The sequence below is a fragment of the Schistocerca nitens genome, chromosome 6, assembly GCF_023898315.1.
Source record: "Schistocerca nitens isolate TAMUIC-IGC-003100 chromosome 6, iqSchNite1.1, whole genome shotgun sequence".
Taxonomy (NCBI): domain Eukaryota; kingdom Metazoa; phylum Arthropoda; class Insecta; order Orthoptera; family Acrididae; genus Schistocerca; species Schistocerca nitens.
In genome coordinates, this window is record NC_064619.1 from 413135897 (window position 1) to 413159534 (window position 23638).

The following is a 23638-nucleotide window of genomic DNA, read 5'->3' on the forward strand; positions in this document are numbered from 1 at the left end:
ATCAAAGGGCAGTGCATTGGTAGAGCTGTAAGTTGTACTCAGGCGATTCATGTAAAAAGGTTTCCAACGTGATTCTGGCTGCACGACGGAAGTAACCGACTTTGAACGGGATGGTAGTTGGAGCTAGAGACATGGGGCAACCCATTTCCCAATTCATTGGGGAATTCCATATTCCAAGGTCCACAGTGTCAAGAGTGTGCTGAAAATACCACATTTCGGGCATTACCTCTCACCACGGACAACACTGTGACAGACGGCGGCGGCGTGGCACAGAGTTGTCATTACTAACAGAAAAGCACCACTGTATGGAATAAGCGGAATGGGCTGTGGCAGCAGACGGCCGACGCGAGCACTTTTGCTAACAGCACGATATCGCGTGCGGCGCCCCTCCTGGGCTCGGGATCATGTCAGTCAGTCATTTGGTAAGAGCTGATGGTAGCATTTGAGTGTGGCGCAGACTCTATGAAGCGATGGACCGAGGTTATCAACAAGTCACTGTGCAAGCTGATGATGACTATTATTGTTCGAATGGCTCTGAGCACTATGGGACTTAACTTCTGTGGTCATCAGTCCCCTAGAACTTAGAACTACTTAAACCTAACTAACCTAAGGACATCACACACATCCATGCCCGAGGCAGGATTCGAACCTGCGACCGTAGCAGTCGCGCGGTTCCGGACTGAGCGCCTTAGCCGCGAGACCACCGCGGCCGGCTGACTATTATTGTGTGGGCTGTATTTACATGGCCCGACTGAACCGATTATTGACTACAAATGGTTACGTTCGGCTGCTTGAAGACCATCTGCAGCTTGCACTTGATGTTTCCAAACAACGATACAATTTTTACGGCCGACAATGAGCCATGTCATCGGGCCACAATTGTTAGCAGTTGGTTGGAAGAACGTTCTGGACAATTCGAGCGAATGATTTGGCCACCCTGATTACCAGATATGAATTCCATCGAACATTTGTGGGACATAAACGAGGGGTCAATTCGTACACAAAATCCTGCACCAGCAACACTTTCGCAATTATGGTCGGTTATAGGGGCAGCATAGCGCAGTGTTTCTGCAGGGGACTTCCAACGACTTGAGTCCATGCCATGTCGAGTTGCTGCACTACTTCGGGCAAAAGGAGGTGTCCCATAACTTTTGCCACATCAGTAGACGTAAGATGCAATCGATCTCAGTGGTAATCGATGTTTGTCGTTCTTTAGAACATACAAATACAAGGGGTTCGATTTATGGCGTCTTGGAATTCTTGGTGCAGCCCTCTCTGGCGATGCAGCGGTTGAGGCGCGAGCGGTTGCGTGTGCCAGCATCCCTGGTCCAGGAGCGGCGTAGGTGGAGGGGGTGTAGCGTGACGTCACGTGCGCGGCTCTCCTGCCGGCCGCGGCGGCCCGCGCCACAGTTGCGGCTGCACCGCCGGCGTCGCAGCATCGCGGACTCAGATCGCGTCCCGCCCAGGGTTCGCTCTCTGCCGGCTTTTCGCGCCCAAACGCGGCGTCGCGCAGCAAGTGTCTCCCGGCTGTCCGTGGCTCCCCGCTGCTACCACCGTTTATACGTCTGTGAGAAGTGCTCTGTGGACGTGTAGTGACTCCAGATAAGAAGACAAAACCACTGTTGACGCTGCTTTGTTTGTTATGACATCTGTCTGAAAGGTAAGTCCTTGAGCGTTGACTTTTGTTTTCACGCACCAGACGAAACCAAGAGCTTCCTCACCTCATCATCTGCTGTTAAGCCTAGTAAGAGCACGGGAAAAATTTATTGCCGAAAGTCGAAATTTAGTTTAATTTTTTTCCTGTAACTGTCAAGGACAAAAATCAGCGGCTGTGATCGACCATAGCCGAACATTCATTCAGTATATTATACATTTACAATAACTTTGAATGGATAAATTTAAATATATTTTGGATGTAATGCAGTCGCAAACAATAGGCATTTTTAAAAAAATTATTATTTGTCGTATCAGTATGTGTATATTGAAACGGCATATGCCAAACTAAGTTCTCACGGATGGAACGATGTTTGCAATTCAGGACACTTTTGTGCATTTTCGTAGAGATATCAGAGATCAGCACATCAGCAGTATAGAAAATACGTACCGGGTTAGTGATTAGTGTTGCTGTGTTTCCCATATACTTGCAAACATTCACAAGAAGTAAACATGTCTACAGAAAAACTTTGACAAAAGCAAAGAAGAATAGATAACTTCGTTCTGAAAGAAACAATGCCGAGAAAGTTGTGTGAGTTGGACTGTATAAAATAGTTAACGAAAATACTAGATGCAATAGGTGTCTAGAGACGAAATTACAAGTAGAAGATGGAATGTTGTGAAGGATAGCATCAAACCAATTCGAATACCTAATTATGAGACCAAAAGAACTGGAGATGAGATGAGAAGACCCAGACGACGTTTTATTCTCAGCAACTCAGTACAACTTGCAGCTCAACAAAATTTCCTGCACTTGATAGGAGACAATTGCAGAGTTTACCTTCTCTGCCTAACTGGACATATTGGCTGTTGGCATTCGTCTCAGGATAACAGACCAATGTTTGTTTAGCGATTTTTTTCCGACGTTTGGCCAGCATCAGTACCTGGCATCGTCAACTATTCATCTTCAATGTGGTGGCCAGGAAACCCTGAACAGATGCAAATCTTTGGTATTTTGTTCCTGTTAATAACGTAATGCCTTATAAGGCCTTATTGACGTAACTGTTCGAAGTTTAGATCTGCATTTTCTATGCTTACCTCGCCATTGAGCTCCCTATACGTACCACCAATACTAGAACCACCAACAACAGATTTTTCGGGCATTCGGATGTGACAGTGGCCCGATGTCGGACTTTTAAATTTTGTTAAAATTTCAGTTCTGTTCTTCGTTTCTAATATCGGAAGCTTACATCCACCTTGTTCTCTTACTACGAACTGAGTCGTCCTGATGGCTGCAATTTTAATGACAAACGCGGCATTCAACCTTCAATATTTGACAGACGATTTGCTGGAAGCCTTTATAAACCAATGGGTTGACATTGATCTGAGACCTAACACTCAAACGCGGCTAAAAATAAGTTTCTTCCACTACTCTTTCTAATATAACGTATGTAACTTAAAATTTTATTATTTGCATCATATTAGTCATGGGCAGTGAATCGTCTGCTTCTTAGTTCTCTGCTCCTGCAGAGACAAATTGTAAGAGAGGTCATTGCATCCGTGATGTCTGTAAGTCATTGAGCTATCTCACAAGTTCGCAGATTATAGCCTACTCTTAGTATGAAGGAAGATTAGGCTTTAATTAGGGTTTAATATCCCGTCGACGACAAGATCAATAGAGTCAGAGTACAAGCTCGGAATGGTCGATTTCAAATCCACTCCTTCCGAATGCAATTTCATTGTCGTAATCGATTATCAAACTAGTTCGGTCCTCCAAATGAATTTTCATATCTCTCTCTCTCTCTCTCTCTCTCCCGCCGCTTCGTCACAAGCGAAACGAGAGTGAGTAAGCACGAGAAGAACGCTGTTTCCGGAGATGAAGCATTGAGAAACAACGCAGTAAGGTTCTGTTCTCCTCACGGACGAACACAAAGTGCTAGTTTCTGCACGTTAACACACTAAATGTCTTGAGTTGATTGTCTACAAGAGAAGTCACTCTAAAAAAATCCACTCCAGTCGTCACGACAATACTTCCATTACTAAATCTATTGCTTATGCTTAACCACTACATTCATCACTCTCTGAAAGCTGATATGATAGTATGTGGCAAGAATGAGTACACGTGAGAGGACTTGTCACTGCAAGGAATGAGCGACTCTCGCCATCAGTGGAAATGGAACTCTCAGATTAAACAGAACTCTGCATACAGCATAAAATCTGGGCATCTTTGTCAGTCGCTTTTTTGAGACGTCCAGGTAAACAATATTAGATATTTCAGATGTTACTTTTGCAGACGAGCTCTTTGGACGAATAGTCACGAGATGGATCCTTTCGTGAAACAGTCGGTTTCATTGTACGAGTTATGAATACAATCGCTGCAGACAGCCACGAAACTCCTTGCTACACAATTACCGAGAAGAGTGTTTCCTCGACGCGGTATCCGTTGCGTGACAAGTTCCGTTTGCGGCAATAGTGTAAGATGTACTACGTCCAACACACGGGCCACACAACGGCGTCTATTGATGTGGCCTATGGCATATGATTTACAGTCAAGAAGAGTTTGTCCGAATATTGACGATGGTTTGTACATCGCCAAATACTTGTTTTCCATTTCCATAATTTTTTAAGTCGATCGACAGATAAATCTAACTACAAGTAATGGAATCGTATGCTAACTCCTGAGTTCAGTATGTTCCTATATCGCTCAGTGTTGACCAATCCTCCTCCCCATTTCTCAAGACACTGAAATTACTTCGGTCCATTTCTTATATACTTTTAGGTCAATAAGGATGATTCTGTTCTTTCACAGCGTCATGAGATGTGTGTGACAGACAAAATCCTCACAGAAAACTGTGTATTGAATTACTTGGAGCAGTGGAAGGATGAATGCATATGAACATGGGCTCGAATGGATACTGCTTCGGTCACCAGTAATTGAACATACAGGGTGTTCGGAAATTCCCGTTACAAACTTCTAGGACTTGTAGATGGGAGTGGTTCAAATGGTTCAGAACACTATGGGACTTAACATTGGAGGTCATCAGTCCCCTAGAACTTAGATCTACTTAAACCTAACTAACCTAAGGACATCACACACATCCATGCTCGAGGCAGGATTCGAACCTGCGACCGTAGCAATCGGGCGGTCCCAGACTGAAGCGCCTAGAACCGCTCGGCCACTGCGGCCGGCAGAGGGGAGTGAGTACATAATATTTTGAATAGGAACCCACGTCAAGAAACATACCGCTTCCGTTCTACGACGGTTTCAATTCAGATGTGTAACGCATTTATGTCTGCTGAGGGAAAAAGATAAGTCTCAGAGCTGCTTGTCCTGATATGCCATAGGGAAGTCGGGATGTCGTAGGTACAACGTCGTATCAGCATTGGTGGTCGCCACGTCGAGCCGCTGTTATAGTGCATCACTACACTAAGCTGTGCCATTAGGCCCGTTATTTTTGTCTGATCTCCTGAGAAAGAGATAGCTGGCAATTTAATCTCTTACTTTTTCTAAATCTAATCTATCGCTATCACGTTGTAGAATTAAATTATGTAACTGTTTCTTACCTTCACCAAAACGATCTTCACTCTCCTTTCTTAATTTATTAACCGATTAGGCTATATGATCTGCTACATTGTCGAGTTTATTATCTACACCATTTTAACCTCTTCAATACCGACATCGAGATCTTGTTTGACAATAATCTTAAAATTAGGAGCTCTTCAATTGTTGGATTTATTTGAGTTTGCATATTATACTTTCCCTCCATAGAATCGCTAATATGTTTCTCTAGTCGTCTGTTCACAGCTTATCTCGGTTCCCTAACTTATGATTCCTGTCTTTGCTTCCGGAAGCTCGTTCTTAAACACCTCTTCCACCTTATCGGTCATAGCATTCTCCAGGGCAGCACAATGATGTATTGGAGTTAGTTTCTGTTGTTAAGACAATCACAGATGCTCGCGCATATTACTAAACAGTCAAGCACGCAATAGCATTAAGCATATCTCAGATTCGCGTAGCGTAACTGTCAAAATATCTCACTTTTCGCTATTAAACTTTCAATAAACTTTAAAAACTGTCAAAAATTTTCAGATTAGCTTTAACTATTCCCATTGTTAAAAAAACTCAGTCCCAATCATGATAGCAAATTAATCATATCTTTAAGCCAAAAAAAGTCTTATGATTTGCTAGTGTTCCTTTGTTGCATATTATTTAACCCTGTATCCCTCCATTTTAGCTGATTAGGATACTGATTCAGTTTTGATAACCAACTTCAAGCATGCATATTTCCAAAATAAAAATCTTCAACATCAGTTTTTTCTTCTTTTCAAATTTTTTCTCCGCTGTTCTATTGATAATCTTCACAATACACATACTACGGTGTAATCGTGCATTTCCATCCAACGACTGGCTTCAATGGAATGCAGACATGAACTGAACAAAATTACATACTAACAAGTTCTTTTTCGTACTAAGAATGTTATTCTTTATTCTGTGTCGAATCTTCTGGCCCAACGACGTCCGCTGGAGTGGCATGGCTGTCGGCTCGACGCGTACAGCGACCAACTTCCGAAGCTGCCGTTACCGTGCTGCTGCCAGTCTGCCGTCGTTGTTTCAGCGCCCTCGAACACACGGAACATAAGAACACAAAGAACGCTACACACGGCACATCTTTTACATAATTTTAACCTATTACATATATGAATATTAACCACAAAACTCGTGAACTACATGCTACTTCATGTATTATAGTATTCGTACCGCAAGATCATACATCGAACAGCGCTGTTGAAGGAAGGCAGTGCTGATCGGCAAAAAATGTGAGATATTCACTCATGACTATCAGCAAACTGAGTCTTCGTATACGACTAGTTCCGGCGAAAAATCACGTGAACAGCAAAATGCTTGTCCACTATCACCGTGTTGCTCGATTTTAACTAAGCATGTCACGGCGTAAGTACACAGTTCAATGACTAAAACAGTTACCCACCAATTAATCATTGGAAAACCTCCTTAGCAGTGCGAACAGTCTCGTGTTCTTTCTTTCGTCAAACTTTTTACTTTTACTTTAATTACAATACAGAAAATTCCGAAAAGTTAGCACTCATAAGGAAGACTGCACGGAAGAGTTAAATCCTTTGCAATTTGACAATATGCACAATTTTACATAACTGAGCACTTTCAACGCACCAGTGTCTCGCTGACCGGTATTCGATGTGCAGACGTTAAAATACGCTCCACAATGTCGATAATGGATCCAATGTGCTGCATATTTCCTGTGAGTCGGTCAGTGGGAGAGTGTAAGAGACAGACTGTGATTCCTCTCAAGAGCGTACTGACAAAATACGTGGTACTCATGTGATCGACGAAGACACCGACACAGTAGGTCCATGTGGGTACACCATCATGGATACAGCAATACGTCTCACTGTTTATTAACGAAAAATCCCTGAAGAATGGGAATTAAATTCCTTAAATATTGCGGTTTCGGTAAAATTGCTGGTGTTCTGAAGCACTGCAAAGGATTCTGTCGTGTACTTTAAATTTACGGCAGCTATACTCCAGTTTCTTCAGGTGTTGGCGTTTCTCTTCACGTGAGTGGGACGTTTACGGTATTTTGTTATGAATTTCCCTACATGCTTTCAGCACAACTTAAGTTATAAGCTGATGTTCTGTGAGGAAACAACAACCAGTAGCTTGGTAACGTTTTTTAACTTTTTATATTCGCCTTATTGAGCCTTCGAAACACTGCTATCTTAGGCGTATACGTACAATATTGTGTACAAAGTGCAGCTAGTTTCTGGGATTGTGGGGCTGGAGAAAGTATTTGGATTTATGAAGGTTACGCAAAGTTATGGACATAAAACAGAAAATAGAAACGTCAAAAGGTCAGTTGCAGGTCATATAGATCCAGAAAATAATTCCCCATATACTAGCATGGAAAACGGTACTTAGATTCATGTGATTTAATATTTTAGCGTAAAAATGTTAACTCCACCTTGTCCTATCTTGTTTTTCTGAGATATTAAACTGAATTTTTGTGAGCTATATGTCAAATGACATACATTTAACAAAGCGCCATTTTGCATATTTTTGATTCTTTAAGGTGCCATTCGACTTCCGGGATTATATGACAAAATACAGCTAATATAAGGAAATATTTATTTACTTGTTTGTTTAACCTGATCTGACTAGGGTTATCAGGCCCTCTCTAACATTGGACCGGGGTTTCATACATACAGTACCTTTTTTTACATCAAAGTTACCTAAGAAATAACAATTTTAATATGACAACTTGTGTTAAAATGATTTGAGTGTCCGAAGTGGCAGTGTGAGTAAAATATATTCCCTGAGAACTAATGAAGTTAGTACTGGCAGTACTTGTACTACTGCAGCTGCTACCACTAATGGTGATAATCATGCTGATTTTCTTTGGGTATTTTTCCCACTTCAACGCGGGGTCGGCCTTGTAACGATGGATGTGGCGATGTTAGTGTCAGAGGTCGGCAGGATGCGCTTCCTGTCGCCACCCCTTACCCCCTGGGACGGAATTAGAGCACCACAGTTGTCTGCGTCTAGTGTAAGGCATGGAATAGTGCGAACTTGTTCAAACGTCTGTGAGTGGTGTAAATCAGGAGGGGCATGGGGACCAGCCCGGTATTCACCTAGTGGGATGTGGAAAACCGCGTAGAAACCTCATCCGCCATCGTCGTTAATCCGCCAGTCGGATTTGATCCGGGGCCGACGCGCCTATCCGAGTCCAGGAAGCAGCGCATTAGCGCCCTCGCTAACCTGGTGGGTCACTAATGGTGATAATAATAATAATTATTATTATTATTATTACTGTCACAATAATGATAAATTTAATAACAATAATTGTAGTGAAAGATATAAGAAGAATTTCTAGTTGTACAATTTTTTTTTTTTTTTTTTTTTTTTTTTGTACGAGTCCCGGGAAAAGGAAATTTAAAGAGACTACATCGGCTAAGAATACTGGGGAATGGGGAAGACCAGGTTGCAAGAGACAGTGCTAATCATTAAATACGTAATCCTACAAAATATTGCTTACCAGTTTCGTTGATCTTATCCTTCGACATCACTAATGGTTAACTGAGAGCGGCTAACGGTGCAGATGCGAGAAGTGCCTTCTCGCATCAGAACATATAGTACAAATATCTCTGGGGAATGGAGAAGACCAGGTTGCAAGAGACAGTGCTAATCATTAAATACGTAATCCTACAAAATATTGCTTACCAGTTTCGTTGATCTTATCCTTCGACATCACTAATGGTTAACTGAGAGCGGCTAACGGTGCAGATGCGAGAAGTGCCTTCTCGCATCAGAACATATAGTACAAATATCTCTGCAATGAGCGTTCGGATGCACAGAACATATTTCTTGTTGTCAACAGCCTGGTCACGAGATCTCGGGACGCCGTAGGTTTGTCCTTCAAGCGCCTTGTACATTTAGAATTTCATTACATCACTAGTATAGAAAGATTCTCTTCGTAAGTGCCATGAATAACAATTTGTATTTGATACCCGGAAAACAGGTTTGAAGTGAATTGAAGGAAACCAAGTAGTCGAAACTTTGAAGAGCTTCTTTGCGACAAGTATTACAGCTCAGATGTACGCATTTTTTTGGTATCTCGGTCAGCTACCGCAATTTTTCAGTATTATACGGCACTTAATCGTATTACCTAATCTCATGTTGTATATTTTTGCTGTGACAGTATTCCAAAACGACGCCAAGACTGCGCCTCTTGAAAGTGTCCGAAAACAACCGAATTTGTCGCATATTAACCATTATACCACCTGCTGCATCGATTTTTTCAAGTATTTGTGAATTTATTTTCCTCTTTCTTGTAGGCCAGCGCACAATACTGCTTGCTGTCAATACTTTGGCGTAGATATTTAGCGCATTTGCTTACACTTTATTCAGACTAAGTAAGACGAAAGAAAAAATCCGATCTCTGGTTAAATGCATCTACAAAGTCAGATGTATCCCACGTACTAAAAATATGACACATTGCGCTATCCTCTCGCCGCCCCAACCCCGCACCCCTTAATACACAGTATATTGCATGAGCTTAGTATGTCGTTGCTCCTGTAACATTTATTTTAGCTCTTCATTGTCGGACCATTTAACAGCATCAAGGGAAAAGGATGACAAAATGGATGGCATCTTAGGTAACAATATTTTGTGTTAATCAAATGTAAAGATAATAAATTGATAGTAAAATTCAACAAAGCAACAGGTTTTGTACTTTGGTTTTACTGTGTGCGTGTATGTGTGTCTGTATATGTGTTATGTCTGATTTCTGTTCCTCATTATTATGATTCAAAGTCAGTTTGTTGATTTCTTATTGACTTACTTGTAAAGCAGAATATACAACCAATATGTGAGGACGCCAGGGGTGTGATAAAAATTTAAAAAAAGCAATTGTTCTGTACGAGACTTGTGTAGAAAATATATATAAGATGTTGTTGTTGTAGTCTTCAGTCCAATGACTGGTTTGATGTAGCTCTGTATGCTACGCTATCCTCTGCAAGCTCTTCATCTCCGAGTAGTTACTGCAACCTACAGCCCTCTGAATCTGCTTACTATATCCATTTCTTGGTCTCGCTCTACGATTTCTACCCCCCACCCTTTCCTGCAGTACTAAATTGGTGATCCCTTATGTCTCAGAATGTGTCCTACTAACCGATCCGTTCTTTCGGTCAGGTTGTACCACAAATTTCTCTTCCCGCCAATTCTATTCAGTACGTCCTCATTAGTTACATGATCTACCCATATCATCTTCAGCATTCTTCTGTAGCACCACAGTTCAAAAGCTTCAATTCTCTTCTTGTCTAAACTGTTTATCGTCCATGTTTCACTTCTATACATGGCTACACTCATTACAAATACTTTCAGACAGAACTTCCTGACACTTAAATCTATACTTGATGTTAACAGATTTCACTTTTTCAGAAACGCTTATCTTGTCATTGCCAGTCACCATTTTATATCCTCCGTACTTCAACAATCATCATCAGTTATTTTGCTTCCAAAATGACAAAACTCATTTACTACTTTAAGTGTCTAATTCCCTAATCTGATTCTCTCAGCATCACTTCATTTAATTCAACTACAGTATATGAGGTAAGTGCTGGAATTTCAGTCGATACAACATGTCATCTTTTCCAGCTTTCGTGTATTTCACATATCTTCATTTCACATTCCTGTTAGCATACATTTAACTTCCAGTTAACTGTTAATTTTCTATACTCTAAAATGTTGGTCCTGTCTCTCTCTCTCTCTCTCTCTCTCTCTCACACACACACACACACACACACACACACATTTCAAGAACAGTTTGGTTTTGAATAAAACACGAAACTGTTCCTTCATGTTATATAGCACTACGTGGGATTTCAGTCTGAAACAGACAAAATGGCCACAAATTACGCAGCTGCGAGTTATCAGAATTTTATACAGCAGAAAAAAGCCTAGCTTCTACGTCTTTTCTGAGGTTCAGCACTGTCAAAAGAAATGCAAATTTCTCGAGCTGCGGATTTAAAAGACTTTTATGTGTATCACTAACAAAACGTAACACACATTTTGCACAGAGAATAACAGATTTAAACGGTTATTCAAAATGTAGCCAGAAAAACACAGAACGTCAAACTTTTTCTCCTTCCACGTATTTCTCTTTGCACCTGCAGCTACGATAGTAATTCACATTGCCGTTATGAATGAACAAATGGTAGAAATGCAAAAAATACGAGTAACATTAAACTGAAGAGCCAAAGAAACTGGTACACGTGCCCAATATCGTATAGGGCACCCGCGAGCACGCAGAGGTGACGCACAAGACGTGGCATGGACTCTACTAATGTGTGAAGTAGTGCTGGAGGGAAATGACACCATGAATCCTGCAGAGCTGTCCAAAAAATCCTTAGCAATTCTGGACGTGTCGGGTGTCCCATTGTCCTGCTGGAATTGCCCAAATCCGTGGGAATGCACAATGGACATGAATGGTTGCAGGTGATCAGACAGGATGGTTACGTACGTGTCACCTGTCAGTGAAGTATCTAGACGTATCAGAGGCCGAAATCACTCCAACTGCACATTCCCCACACCATTACAGAGCCTCCAACAGCTTGACCAGTCCCATGCTGACATGTAGTGTCGATGAATTCATGAGGCTGTCTCCCTACCCGTACACGTCCATCCGCTAAGTACGATTTGAAACGAGACTCGTCCGACCAGGGAACATGTTTCCACTCATCAACAGTCCAATGCCGACGTTGAGGTGCCCAGGCGAGGCGTAAAGCTTCGTGTCGTGCAGTCATCAAGGGTACACGAGTAGGCCTCTGGCTCCGAAAAGCCATGTCGATGATTCGTTGAGTGGTTCGCACGCTGACACTTGTTTATGGCCCAGCGTTGAAACCTGCAGCAATTTGCGGAAGGGTAGCACTTCTGTCACGTTGAACGATTCTCTTCAGTCGTTGTTGGTCCCATTCTTTCAGGATCTTTTTCCGGCCCCATAGATGTCAGAGATTTGATGTTTCACCGGGTTCCTGCCATTCACGGGACACTCGTAAAATGCTCGTACAGGAAAATCTCCACTTAATCCCTACCTCAGAGATGCTGTGTCCCATCGCTCGTGCGGCGACTATAACACCAGGTTCAAACTCAGTTAAATCTTGATAAGCTGCCATTGTAGCAGCAGTAACCAATCTAGCAACTGCGCCAGACACCTGTTGTTTTACACTACTGGCCATTAAAATTGCTACACCAACAAGAAATGCAGATGATAAACGGGTATTCATTGGACAAATGTAATATACTAGAACTGACATGTGATCACATTTTCACGCAATTTGGGTTCATAGATCCTGAGAAATCAGTACCCAGAACAACCACTTCTGGCCGTAATAACGGCCTTGATCGCCTGGGCATTGAGTCAAACAGAGCTTGGATGGCGTGTACAGGTACAGCTGCCCATGCAGCTTCAACACGATACCACAGTTCATCAAGAGTAGTGACTGGTGTATTTTAACGAGCCAGTTGCTCGGCCACCATTGACCAGACGTTTTCAATTGGTGAGAGATCTGGCGAATGTGCTGGCCAGGGCAGCAGTCGAACATTTTCTGTATCCAGTAAGGCCCGTACAGGACCTGCAACATGTGGTCGTGCATTATCCTGCTGAAATGTAGGGTTTCGCAGGGATCGAATGAAGGGTAGAGCCACGGGTCGTAACACATCTGAAATGTAACGTCCACTGTTCAAAGTGCCGTCAATGCGAATAAGTGGTGACCGAGACATGTAACCAATGACACCCGATACCATTACGCCGGGTGATACGCCAGTATGGCGATGACGAATACACGGTTTCAATGTGCGTTCACCGCGATGTCGCCAAACACGGATGCGACCATCATGATGCTGTAAACAGAACATGGATTCATCCGAAAAAATGACGTTTTGCCATTCGTGCACCCAGGTTCGTCGTTGAGTTCAACATCACATGCGCTCCTGTTGTGATGCAGCGTCAAGGGTAACCGCTGCCACGGTCTCCGAGCTGTTGCAAACACCGTCGAACTGTTCGTGCAGATGGTTGTCGTCTTGCAAACGTCCCCATCTGTTGGTTCAGGGATCGAGACGTGGTTGCACGATCCGTTACAGCCATGCGGATAAGATGCCTGTCATCTCGACTGCTAGTGATACGAGGCCGTTGGGATCCAGCACGGCTTTCCGTATTACCCTCCTGAACCCACAGATTCCATATTCTGCTAACAGTCATTGGATCTCGACCAACGCGATCAGCAATATCGCGATACGATAAACCGCAATCGCGATAGGCTACAATCCAACCTTTATCAAAGTCGGAAACGTGATGGTACGCATTTCTCCTCCTTACACGAGGCATCACAACAACGTTTCACCAGTCAACGCCGGTCAACTGCTGTTTGTGTATGAGAAATCGGTTGGAAACTTTCCTCATGTCAGCACCTTGTGTGAATGCTCTGAAAAGCTAATCATTTGCATCTCACAGCATCTTCTTCTTGCCGGTTAAATTTCGCGTCTGTAGCACATCCTCTTCGTGGTGTAGCAATTTTAATGGCCAGTAGTGTATATAGACGTTTCCGACCGCAGCGGCGTATTCTGCCAGTTTCATATCTCTGTACTTGAATACGCAGTTTCTTTAAGGTTTAAGTTACATGCCGGCCGCTGGTGGCCGAGCGGTTCTGGCGCTACAGTCTGGAACCGCGCGACCGCTTCGGTCGCAGGTTCGAATCCTGCCTCCGGCATGGATGTGTGTGTTGTCCTTAGGTTAGTTAGGTTCAAGTAGTTCTAAGTTCTAGGGGATTTATGACCTCAGCAGTTGAGTCCCATAGTGCTCAGAGCCATTTTTGAGCTTAAGTTACAGGTTTCTAATTCAACAGAAAGCATAAACAAACGGCAGTATCCCGAAATCTCCTGACTATACTAGTTTAATGTTGACAAAGTCCGCAGGACGCAGTACTCACTCCACAGATATTTCTACTTTGTGGATCGGAAAGCAAAAGGAAACAGCAGCGGCAGCGGGCATGTCGCATCCCCGGCGTTCCGTTGCGCGGCGTCGCGTTCCAGCGCAGCAGGAGTGGTGGGGGCCCAGGCTGAGGCGAGCAAGCAGAGCCCCGGCCGGCCGCGAGCTGGCGGCATTCTTGTGGCGTGGCGCGCGTGCCGGCCGCGAACGCGGCTGCCGCTGGCGCCAAGGTTTACCGGCCGCGCTGGCGCTCTGCCGCGCTGGGCGGCCTCACGGCAGCGCACGGCGAGCGGCGGCCCGGGCCCGCCTGCGCGATCCGTCACTACCAGACAACACTCTCATTCTACATCTACATGATTACTCTGCAATTCACATTTAAGTGTTTGGCAGAGGGTTCATCGAACCACAATCATACTATCTCTCTACCATTCCACTCCCTAACAGCGCGTGGGAAAAACGAACACCTAAACCTTTCTGTTCGGGCTCTTATTTCTCTTATTTTATTTTGATAATTATTCCTACCTATGTAGGTTGGGCTCAACAAAATATTTTCGCACTCGGAAGAGAAAGTTGGAGACTGAAATTTCGTAAATAGATCTCGCAGCGACGAAAAACGTCTCCGGCATTTGTTTCAGTACAGTCAACGCGGACTTGGACGAGCACGGCTGCATCTATATACAGGGTGAGTCGCGTAAAACGTAACACCCCCTTTATTCCGGGGGCGATTTCACGTATCGGCATGCGGTTTTCGGTGAATCATAGCGGACTATGGGGCACATACGTTGGTACATGCACAATAATCACAACGTTTATATTGGCCGAGATAATGAAGCAAGTACATGTTTTTAGTGATGTAACGCATGTTGCTATCGTGATTCAAACGTTGCTTAAAAGAGGGCGGATGAGGATTTACCCACGTAGCGTAGGCCGTGCATGCTGCATAGAACAGGCAACTCGGCCTGCGGGTCGCGCGAGGCGTGTTTACAGTCTGCAGCCGCTCCCGACCGCCTCGACCTTCAATCGTACAATATTTCCCAGCGTCTTTTAAGCGAAGATTGAATCACAATAAATGGTTAGAATGGCTCTGAGCACTATGGGACTTAACTTCAGAGGTCATCAGTCCCCTAGAACTTAGAACTACTTAAACCTAACTAACCTGAGGACATCACACTCACCCATGCCCGAGGCAGGATTCGAACCTGCGACTGTAGCGGTCGCGCGGTTCCAGATTGTTGCGCCTAGAACCGCTCCACGACCCGGCCGGCGAATCACAATAGCAACATGCGTTACATCACTATACGCGTCTTTTTCAGAGCGTTCGAATGAAGGTAAAAAAATGTATAGCGTCCCCTTTAAAGCCGGCCGGAGTGGCCGTGCGGTTAAAGGCGCTACAGTCTGGAACCGAGCGACCTCTCCGGCCGCAGGTTCGAATCCTGCCTCGGGCATGGATGTGTGTGATGTCCTTAGGTTAGTTAGGTTTAATTAGTTCTAAGTTCTAGGCGACTGATGACCTAAGCAGTTGAGTCGCATAGTGCTCAGAGCCATTTTTGTCCCCTTTAAAAAACATGTACTTGCCTCATTATCTCGGTCAATATAAACGTTGTGATTATTGTGCATGTACCAAAGTATGTGCCCCATAGTCGGCTATGATTCGCCGAACACCGCTTGTCGATACGTGCAATCGCCAACGATATAACGGGGGTGTTACGTCTTACGCGACTCACCCTGTATACACTCAACAAACCACCTTAAGCCATTACGCAAATTGAAGGTGGAGCAGGGAGAAAGGAAAGGAAAGGGAAGGAACTACTGCTGTCAGCTGCATCGCATCTTTGTACAGAATCAGCGGCGAGAAGTGAAATGTGTGCGGGCTCGAACCCAGGGCCTCTTGCTTACCAGGCAGCTGCGTTAACCACTGTGCCATCCGGACACAGTGTTTACCGCAATTGCGCGGACTGTTCGGCACGCTTACTGGTCCACCCACATTCCCACCCAGCGCCACCTGTTCGCAGTCACCACCCGTTTCTTCATGCTCTCTAGTTCGAGATTGCCACACGAGGTCGAATGTAATTGTCTATCTGCACTGAAGATGGTGAATTCATTAACCATCTACCCGAAGCGTTATACAAATGTGTGGTGTGTGTTCCGGTCGCCAATGGTTCGCGGGAAGAACGATTGACGGTAACCCTGTGTGTGGGCTCGAATCTCGCTAATTCTGTCTTCATGGTCTTTTCGCGGGATACACATAGGAGGAAATAATACAGGATGGATAAAAAAGAATCATCTGTTTTAAAAAAGTCATAACTATTTTGATATTTGGGTTGTGTGCGTGAACAACGTACTGTTGGATAGAGCAAACACTCGAGTTTTACATGGTTTCCGCTAGGTAGCAGCAGTGTGCGCCCACTCCAGTTTTAGTAAAAATGGTGTCCAGAGAACAGAAAGCGTTTTGTTTTCTACGTTTTGCGCAGTGCGGGTCAGTAATGACTGTTCAGTGTGACTTTCGTACTAGGTATGGTGTGGATCCTCCTACAGTACAGAGCATTAGACGATGACACGAACAATTCCGAAGAACAGGTTGTTTATGTAAAGGCAAAGCGCTGGCCCGTCCCCGAGTGTCTGACACAGACGTCGAACGCATCCGTTATAGTTTCACAAGCAGTCCGCAGAAATCCGTTCGCCGTGCAACTTGACAGCTCAACATGGCCCTGACGTGCTGTGAAAAATAGAAGGTAATCATGCGATCACGAACTACATAAAAGAGAATAATGGAAAAAGTAATCGAGATCAGTGCAAGCTTCACTGTAGCGCCAAAGAAACAGCTGTAGCCAAGCGTATGCAAATACAGGGATATGTACAAAGACAGAATACGGTGCTGCGGTCAGCAACTCCTACATAAGACAACAAGTGTCTGGCGCTGTTATTAGATCGGTTACTGCTGCTACAATGGCAGCGTATCAAGTTTTAAGTGAGTTTGAGCGTGGTGTTATAGTCGGCGCACGAGTGATGGGACACAGCATCCCTGAGGTAGCGATGAAGTGGAAATTTTCCTGCACAACCATTTCAAGAGTGTACCGTGAATATCAGGAGTCCGATAAAACATCAAATTTCCGACATAGCAGCGGCCGGAAAAAGATCCTGCAAGAACGGGACCAACGACGACTGATGAAAACCGTTCGACGTGACAGAAACGCTACCATTCCGCAGATTCCTGCAGAGGCAGATTTCAATGCTGGGCCATCAAAAAGTGTCAGCGTGCGAAACAATCAATAAAACATCATCGGTACGGGCCTTCGAAGCCACAGATCCACTCGTGTACCCTTCCGCTGGCCTCCAAACTCCCCAGACATGAACACTATTGAGCATATCTGGGATGCCTTGCACTTTGCTCTTCAGAAGAGATCTCCAACCCCTCGTACTCTTACGGATTTATGGACAGCTATGCAGGATTCATGGTATCAATTACCCTCAGCACTACTTCAGTCATTTGTCGAGTCCATGCTACGTCGTTTTGCGGCACTTCTGCGTGCTCGCGGGTGCCCTACAAGGTTTAGGCAGGTGCATCAGTTTCTTTGGCTCTCCAGTGTATAAAGAAATTCAAGGCCTTGTACAAGTGTCGCCCGGAAAACATTTCTACCGTCGCTAGAATGTGGTCACTGATTGAAGAGCAAAGGCACCCAGCGGGTGACCGCTGTTGTTAATGACGAGAATATCAACATAACTTTTAGTTGTAGTGGGGATACTGTGCAACCCCAGACGGATAGGCTGATCGTTAAACTGAAGAAATCCACGAAGTGAAACTAAAACCGAACCAGAAGCCAAGATAGAATTAAAGTCGCTGCTGACAAGACAGTTCGAGATAGTGTCCTCGAACATGTAAATCAAGATAGCGGGGCAGTTCAATGTTTCGTAAACGGTGATGCAGTGCATGCTTCCGAGAATACATTCGTATAGTCTTGACAACGGGAAAAAGTTAAAAAGTAAGTTAAAATAATTTAAGTACATATCGCACACTCACGAGTTTACTAATCAGATCACAGGCCACGTCCCTCACAACCGTCAAGCAGATACATTATTCCGAAAACAATTACAAGAACCAAGCAAACAAATACTTAAGTAACAAATAAATAGCAACAATAAGATAAATAACTCTAACAAATTGCAAAGTAATTCAAAAGCCATTAGTTTCATTTATGGCCTACATTTTTCGTTCCATTGCTTAGATAACGAACTGAGCTGAAATTTTTGTTGTTTTGCTGCGGTACGAAAATGTGTGCTAGTAAGGTATATATCTCTGTTAAATGTTTTGAATACAATGTCCGCAATTACGAACCGTATTCCCATGTAACATTTTTATTTATTTTTCGACAGAAAAATAGAGGGAACCTACTGATGATGGACAAACATCTCCGAAATATGTATGGATAAAAGATTTTAAAAGTCTGTGAAAGTGAAAAGAGAAGAATAACGAATAGTTACATAAGGATTATAATTTCGATTTACCGGCGGTTCGTTGAATACACTACAAGGAATGTTGGTGCCGGCCGGTGTGGCCGTGCGGTTCTAGGCGCTTAAGTCTGGAACCGTGTGGCCGCTACGGTCGCAGGTTCGAATCCTGCCTCGGGCATGGATGTTTGTGATGTCCTTAGGTTAGTTAGGTTTAAGTAGTTCTAAGTTCTGGGGGACTGATGACCACAGATGTTAAGTCCCATAGTGCTCAGAGCCATTTGAACCATTTTTGAAGGAATGTTGGTGAACTGGGACCGAATATTTAACAGGTGTTTGTCAGGAGGCGCTAGCACCCAGATCGCCTAGCGCGCCTCACACGGACGGGGTCGGAAGACATCACTTTGATGCCGCTAATGTGTCTGCCTTGTTATTAGAGGCGACATCGCAGTCGTCGCACTGCTAAACTACAGCGTGAACTGCGGGAAACAGACGCTCATCAAATCAAGGGTAATACGCTAATTTTTAAGAAAAATCCTTCTTATGCAGAATCTATGTCGTTTACGTAGTCACTTACGAAAAGACATGTTAGTCAATTGACAGCATTTTCTTTAATGGATTTTTCAACTTTGTTAGAAGTTACTCATAGCTCCGGCCAATAGACGTTGGTCAGTCTCACCCACCTCTTCTTTAAAGCAGCTTTTAACCTTAAGAAATTTTTGGTTCGTTAACATACCGCGTCAGGTCAAAAAGTTTCGAGATTGTGCTAACGATAAATATAGAAATGTTAAGACGGTGATTTTAATGCTTCACGTGTTCTACATAGCCTCCCTCCACCTACTGCAATGCACAGAACGTTCACACTGGGATGTTCTTCTCGTGGGAATCGTCAGAAACACACAAAGTGAACAGCCGTTTAACCTTGAAAAAACTGCTGGTGCAGTGACTATGATGCTAGCTGTCAATAGCTTTGAGAAAAACATACGCGCACATATTTTCCTAGCAGATTTCCGAGACAAAAACGAGGAAAAATATCTGGTAAACGCATATAGGATTCGGTTCCTTAGTAAATTACAGTAGAACGAACTATTAACGTGATGTTACGCGTAAAAGTCAGTCTACTCAATAGGTCTTGCAGTTCTTACCAGAATGTGCGCAAGGCAATTAAAAGTTTCAAGTGGTTTGTGATGTGGATTCCATCATATTTTACTCATGTTGTTCTAAACTCATTGACTGATGTCTTTCGTCACCGATGAATCGTCAGGGGAGAACCTTCTTCGTTTTTATCCATGAAGTCACGTACTGATTGACTGATTGATTTTAACGGGAAAGCTGAAACAGCTGACCCGCCACTGCCCGCACCGAAACTAGGTTTATTGTGCGGTATCGCTCCCTATATATCTAGTGAAGCCAATCAGTGGACTTAAATAGTGCAAGGAGTCCCTCTACTAGTTTATTGTTAGACACAATTTCTTCAGGTCTTTTACTTCAAGTGGTTCAAATGGCTCTGAGCACTATGGGACTTAACATCTGAGGCCATCAGTCCCCTAGAACTTAGAACTACTTAAACCTAACTAACCTAAGGACATCACACACATCCATGCCCGAGGCAGGATTCTAACCTGCGACCGTAGCGGTCGCGCGGTTTCAGACTGAAGCGCCTAGAACCGCTCGCCCACACTGGCCGGCAGGTCTTTTACTCTCCAGTGCCATGCATTCGAAGATTAGGTGTGATGCAGTTACTTCACCCTCATCACAGATCCTACATTTCGGGTCCTCTTCCGTTATACCCATTATGTGTAGGTGTTATTTGAAATTCGCATGGCCGATCATCAGTCCAGTCATGAGTTTGATCTCTTTCCTGTTCAATCCCAGGATTACACAGCTTCTTTTGAAACATGGCTTGGGCATCATTACCTTACCATGTTTTTGTTTATGGACCTTGATCCAATATCGTACCTGCTGTTTCCTAAGCCAATTCCGTAGTTATAATTTCATCATAGCCTCGGTGATTGTCAGGACAGGTTCCGGTCCAGTAAATGGAGTTTTTGCCCCCATCCTAGCCAATCTATCGGCTTGTCCATTGCCACAGATCACTGAGTGGCCAGGGACCCACACTAAGTTTACCCTATTGCTTCCCCCTACCTCCACCAGATCCCTGTGGCAATCTGAAACAATCTTAGATCTCGTTGCAGGAGCTGCCAATGATTACAGGGCTGTCTGAATAGATGTAGATGATACAGTCATTGTAGCACCTACGCATATTCTCCTTCACACATGCCCTGATTGCAGTAATTTCAGCTTGGAATACAGAGGCCAGTTTTCCTAGAGAGATGATGCTCTCCGCTCTTGGCTGAACCCCGTACACCCCTGCCCCAACGCCTTGGTCTGTTTTCGACCCATCGGTGAACCAAACGATGTCCCCCGTACGCTGTCGAACTGTTTTTTTCCTCTGCCCCCTACTTACAATTATTGTGTTGTAAGGCATGTCGAAGCAGTTTTGAAGTTATTATATAGCCGGCAGGCATTTCCCCAGCCATTCTTATATTTACCTCACTCACTACGTTAGTGTGTGATTCTGGATATCCGAATGAGACCCATTTTTTGCCAGTTTTAAGTCTCTGTGGCCCCAGCTACTGCAGCTTGACCCAAAGGTGAAGTGGAGGCATATCCAGCATGGCTTCCATTCCAGCGGTTGGTGTGCTGCTAATTCCGCCCGTTATGGCTAAGCAGGCCAATCTCTCACCTTAGCAAGCCCCTTAGCAGCAGCCCGCTATTCTACCTTCTTCCACCACACTACGGCCCCGTAGGAAATCCTAGGTCTAACCACTATGGTGTATATCCAATGAAGTCACGTACTAAATTAACTTGTCTTAAGAACATTCCATGGACACCTAGAAAGACTATGAACATTGTTTGGAGATCTTTGAATAGGTTCTCAAAAATACCCATGATCCGACAACTGAGAATGTTTCACTGTATAATTTGTACAACAATGACTTCAAACCACAGTTTCGAGACACCTACTTATATTACATTTCTCTCCTTGTTTAGTGTGAGTGACCCACTTGTAAGGTTTGTCCTTGTGTTTTTAACACGCTGTAGACCAGGGCTGGCCACGGCGTGTCAAACTGCACGCGTGGAGGCAGCGTGTGCGGGACAAGGCACGGCCTACCACTCGGCTTTGCTCGGTCCAGTTCGAAAATACCCGGGACAGCGACACCTTTCATTCAGCATAGCGGTGCCACATTTTGTGCTCGTCACTACTCTCAGAGTGCGGCAGAATCCTGGTATTAGCGCTGCTCACCCTGCGCTGTTCGTTCGTCGTACGAAGGACCTTCACAGGTCCAGCGGCTGTTTGCACAAAAACAGGAAGTCTAGAAATTTACCGTTACAATCCTTTAAAATGAATGGGAGCGACAGAACAGAGGGATGAGAACTGTCAGTTCGCATAAACGACAGGTACTGCTTATTTGCTATGAGTCGACGCTATAGTATCGTGTATTAAGAATTTAAACTTTCAGATGACAATAAAAGAGCAGAAAATTACAAAGATCGACAGATGGTGTCCATTATCCTGTACATCAAGAAGTACTTTGTGCTAAATTTGCAGGCATGGAACACTAGAAGAAAATGGTGGTACGAATAGTAAAATTTCTGAATTATTCTATTTGCATTTAGCAATAAATGGTTCAAATGGCTCTAAGCACTATGGGACTTAACATCTGAGGTCACCAGTCCCCTCGACTTAGAATTACTTAAACCTAATTAACATAAGGACATCCCACACATCCATGCCCGAGGCAGGATTCGAGCCTGCTACCGTAGCAGCAGTGCGGTTCTGGACTGAAGCGCCTAGAACCTCTCGGCCACAGCAGTCGATTTAGCAACATTTTTCATTGGAAATAAACGAGACTCCATTGTTTATTACTGCGACGTATGTTTGGTAAGTCAAGGAGCATGCCTGGAACCATTATTCGATTTGAATCTCGGTATTGTCGAATTTATGAAGGAAAAAGGAATGCAGGAACGAAAAATTGGAACTTCCGGAATGGATTGCAGAATTCGCATTTTAAGCACACTTTGCGGCACACTGGGCTCAATATGGCATTGCAAGGTAACTTCTTTGTGACTTGGTGGGGATGCGTTTGAAAAGAAAATGACGTTGTAGAAGGGACACATTCTGACAAAGACAATCTACTTCCCTAAGCTCACTGGCGTTAAGGAACACGCGAGGTTTCAAGAATTTATTGTGGACTTGCAGGAATTACAATGGTAGTTTTATAAAGGTTTCGAGGACACTGTCAGTCTTACATCTGTGTTCGAGACCTTTCGTAATTTGGCATTCAGATGTAACTCATTGACCTGCAGGTAATTAAAGTTTTGATTACAAATCTTTTTACGTTAAAACCGTCCAGAACCTCTATATTACTTTTCTCAGGTAGATTTTCCAAGTCTCCATAATGAGGATGCAAAAGTACTACAATATTTCGATCGATGTATTTGTGTGAAAGACCTTTTTCGGTTATGAAGCTACATAAGTCACTATTACGTGGCAAATTGAGTGTAAAATTCTGTGAAATTGTATGCGCCAGTCCGTATGCCGAACGTTTGTACCAGTTAAAAATTGTCTTCAATGCGCCAAAAATAGTTAATTAATACTAAAACTTATTTGTGATCTTGTTGAGAAATATGAGATACACTGAAGTGCCAAAGAAACTGATATAGGCATACGTATTGAAATACAGAGATATGTAAACAAACAGAATACGGCGTCGCGGTCGGCAACGCCTATATAAGACACCAAGTATCTGGCGCAGCTGTTAGATCGGTTACAGCTGCTACAATGGCAGGTTATCAAGATTTAACTGAGTTTGAACGTGGCTCCATAGTCGGCGCACGGGCGATGGGACACAGCATCTCCGAGGAAGCGGTGAAGTGGGGATTTTTCCCTTACGACCATTTCACGGGTGTACCTTGAATATCAGGAATCCGGTGAAACATCGAATCTCCAACATTGCTGC

General features: G+C 43.9%; 1 protein-coding gene across 1 annotated transcript in view; it reads left to right on the forward strand.

Moving 5' to 3' along the window:
- The first annotated feature begins 1423 nt into the window (after positions 1 to 1423).
- The window catches only part of LOC126263038 (E3 ubiquitin-protein ligase LNX-like), a 632063-nt gene continuing 609848 nt past the window's right edge, over positions 1424 to 23638 (forward strand). Inside the window, exon 1 of the mRNA XM_049960008.1 lies at positions 1424 to 1660. The gene's annotated coding sequence lies outside the window, so the exon portion shown is untranslated. The remainder of the gene's footprint in view (positions 1661 to 23638) is intronic.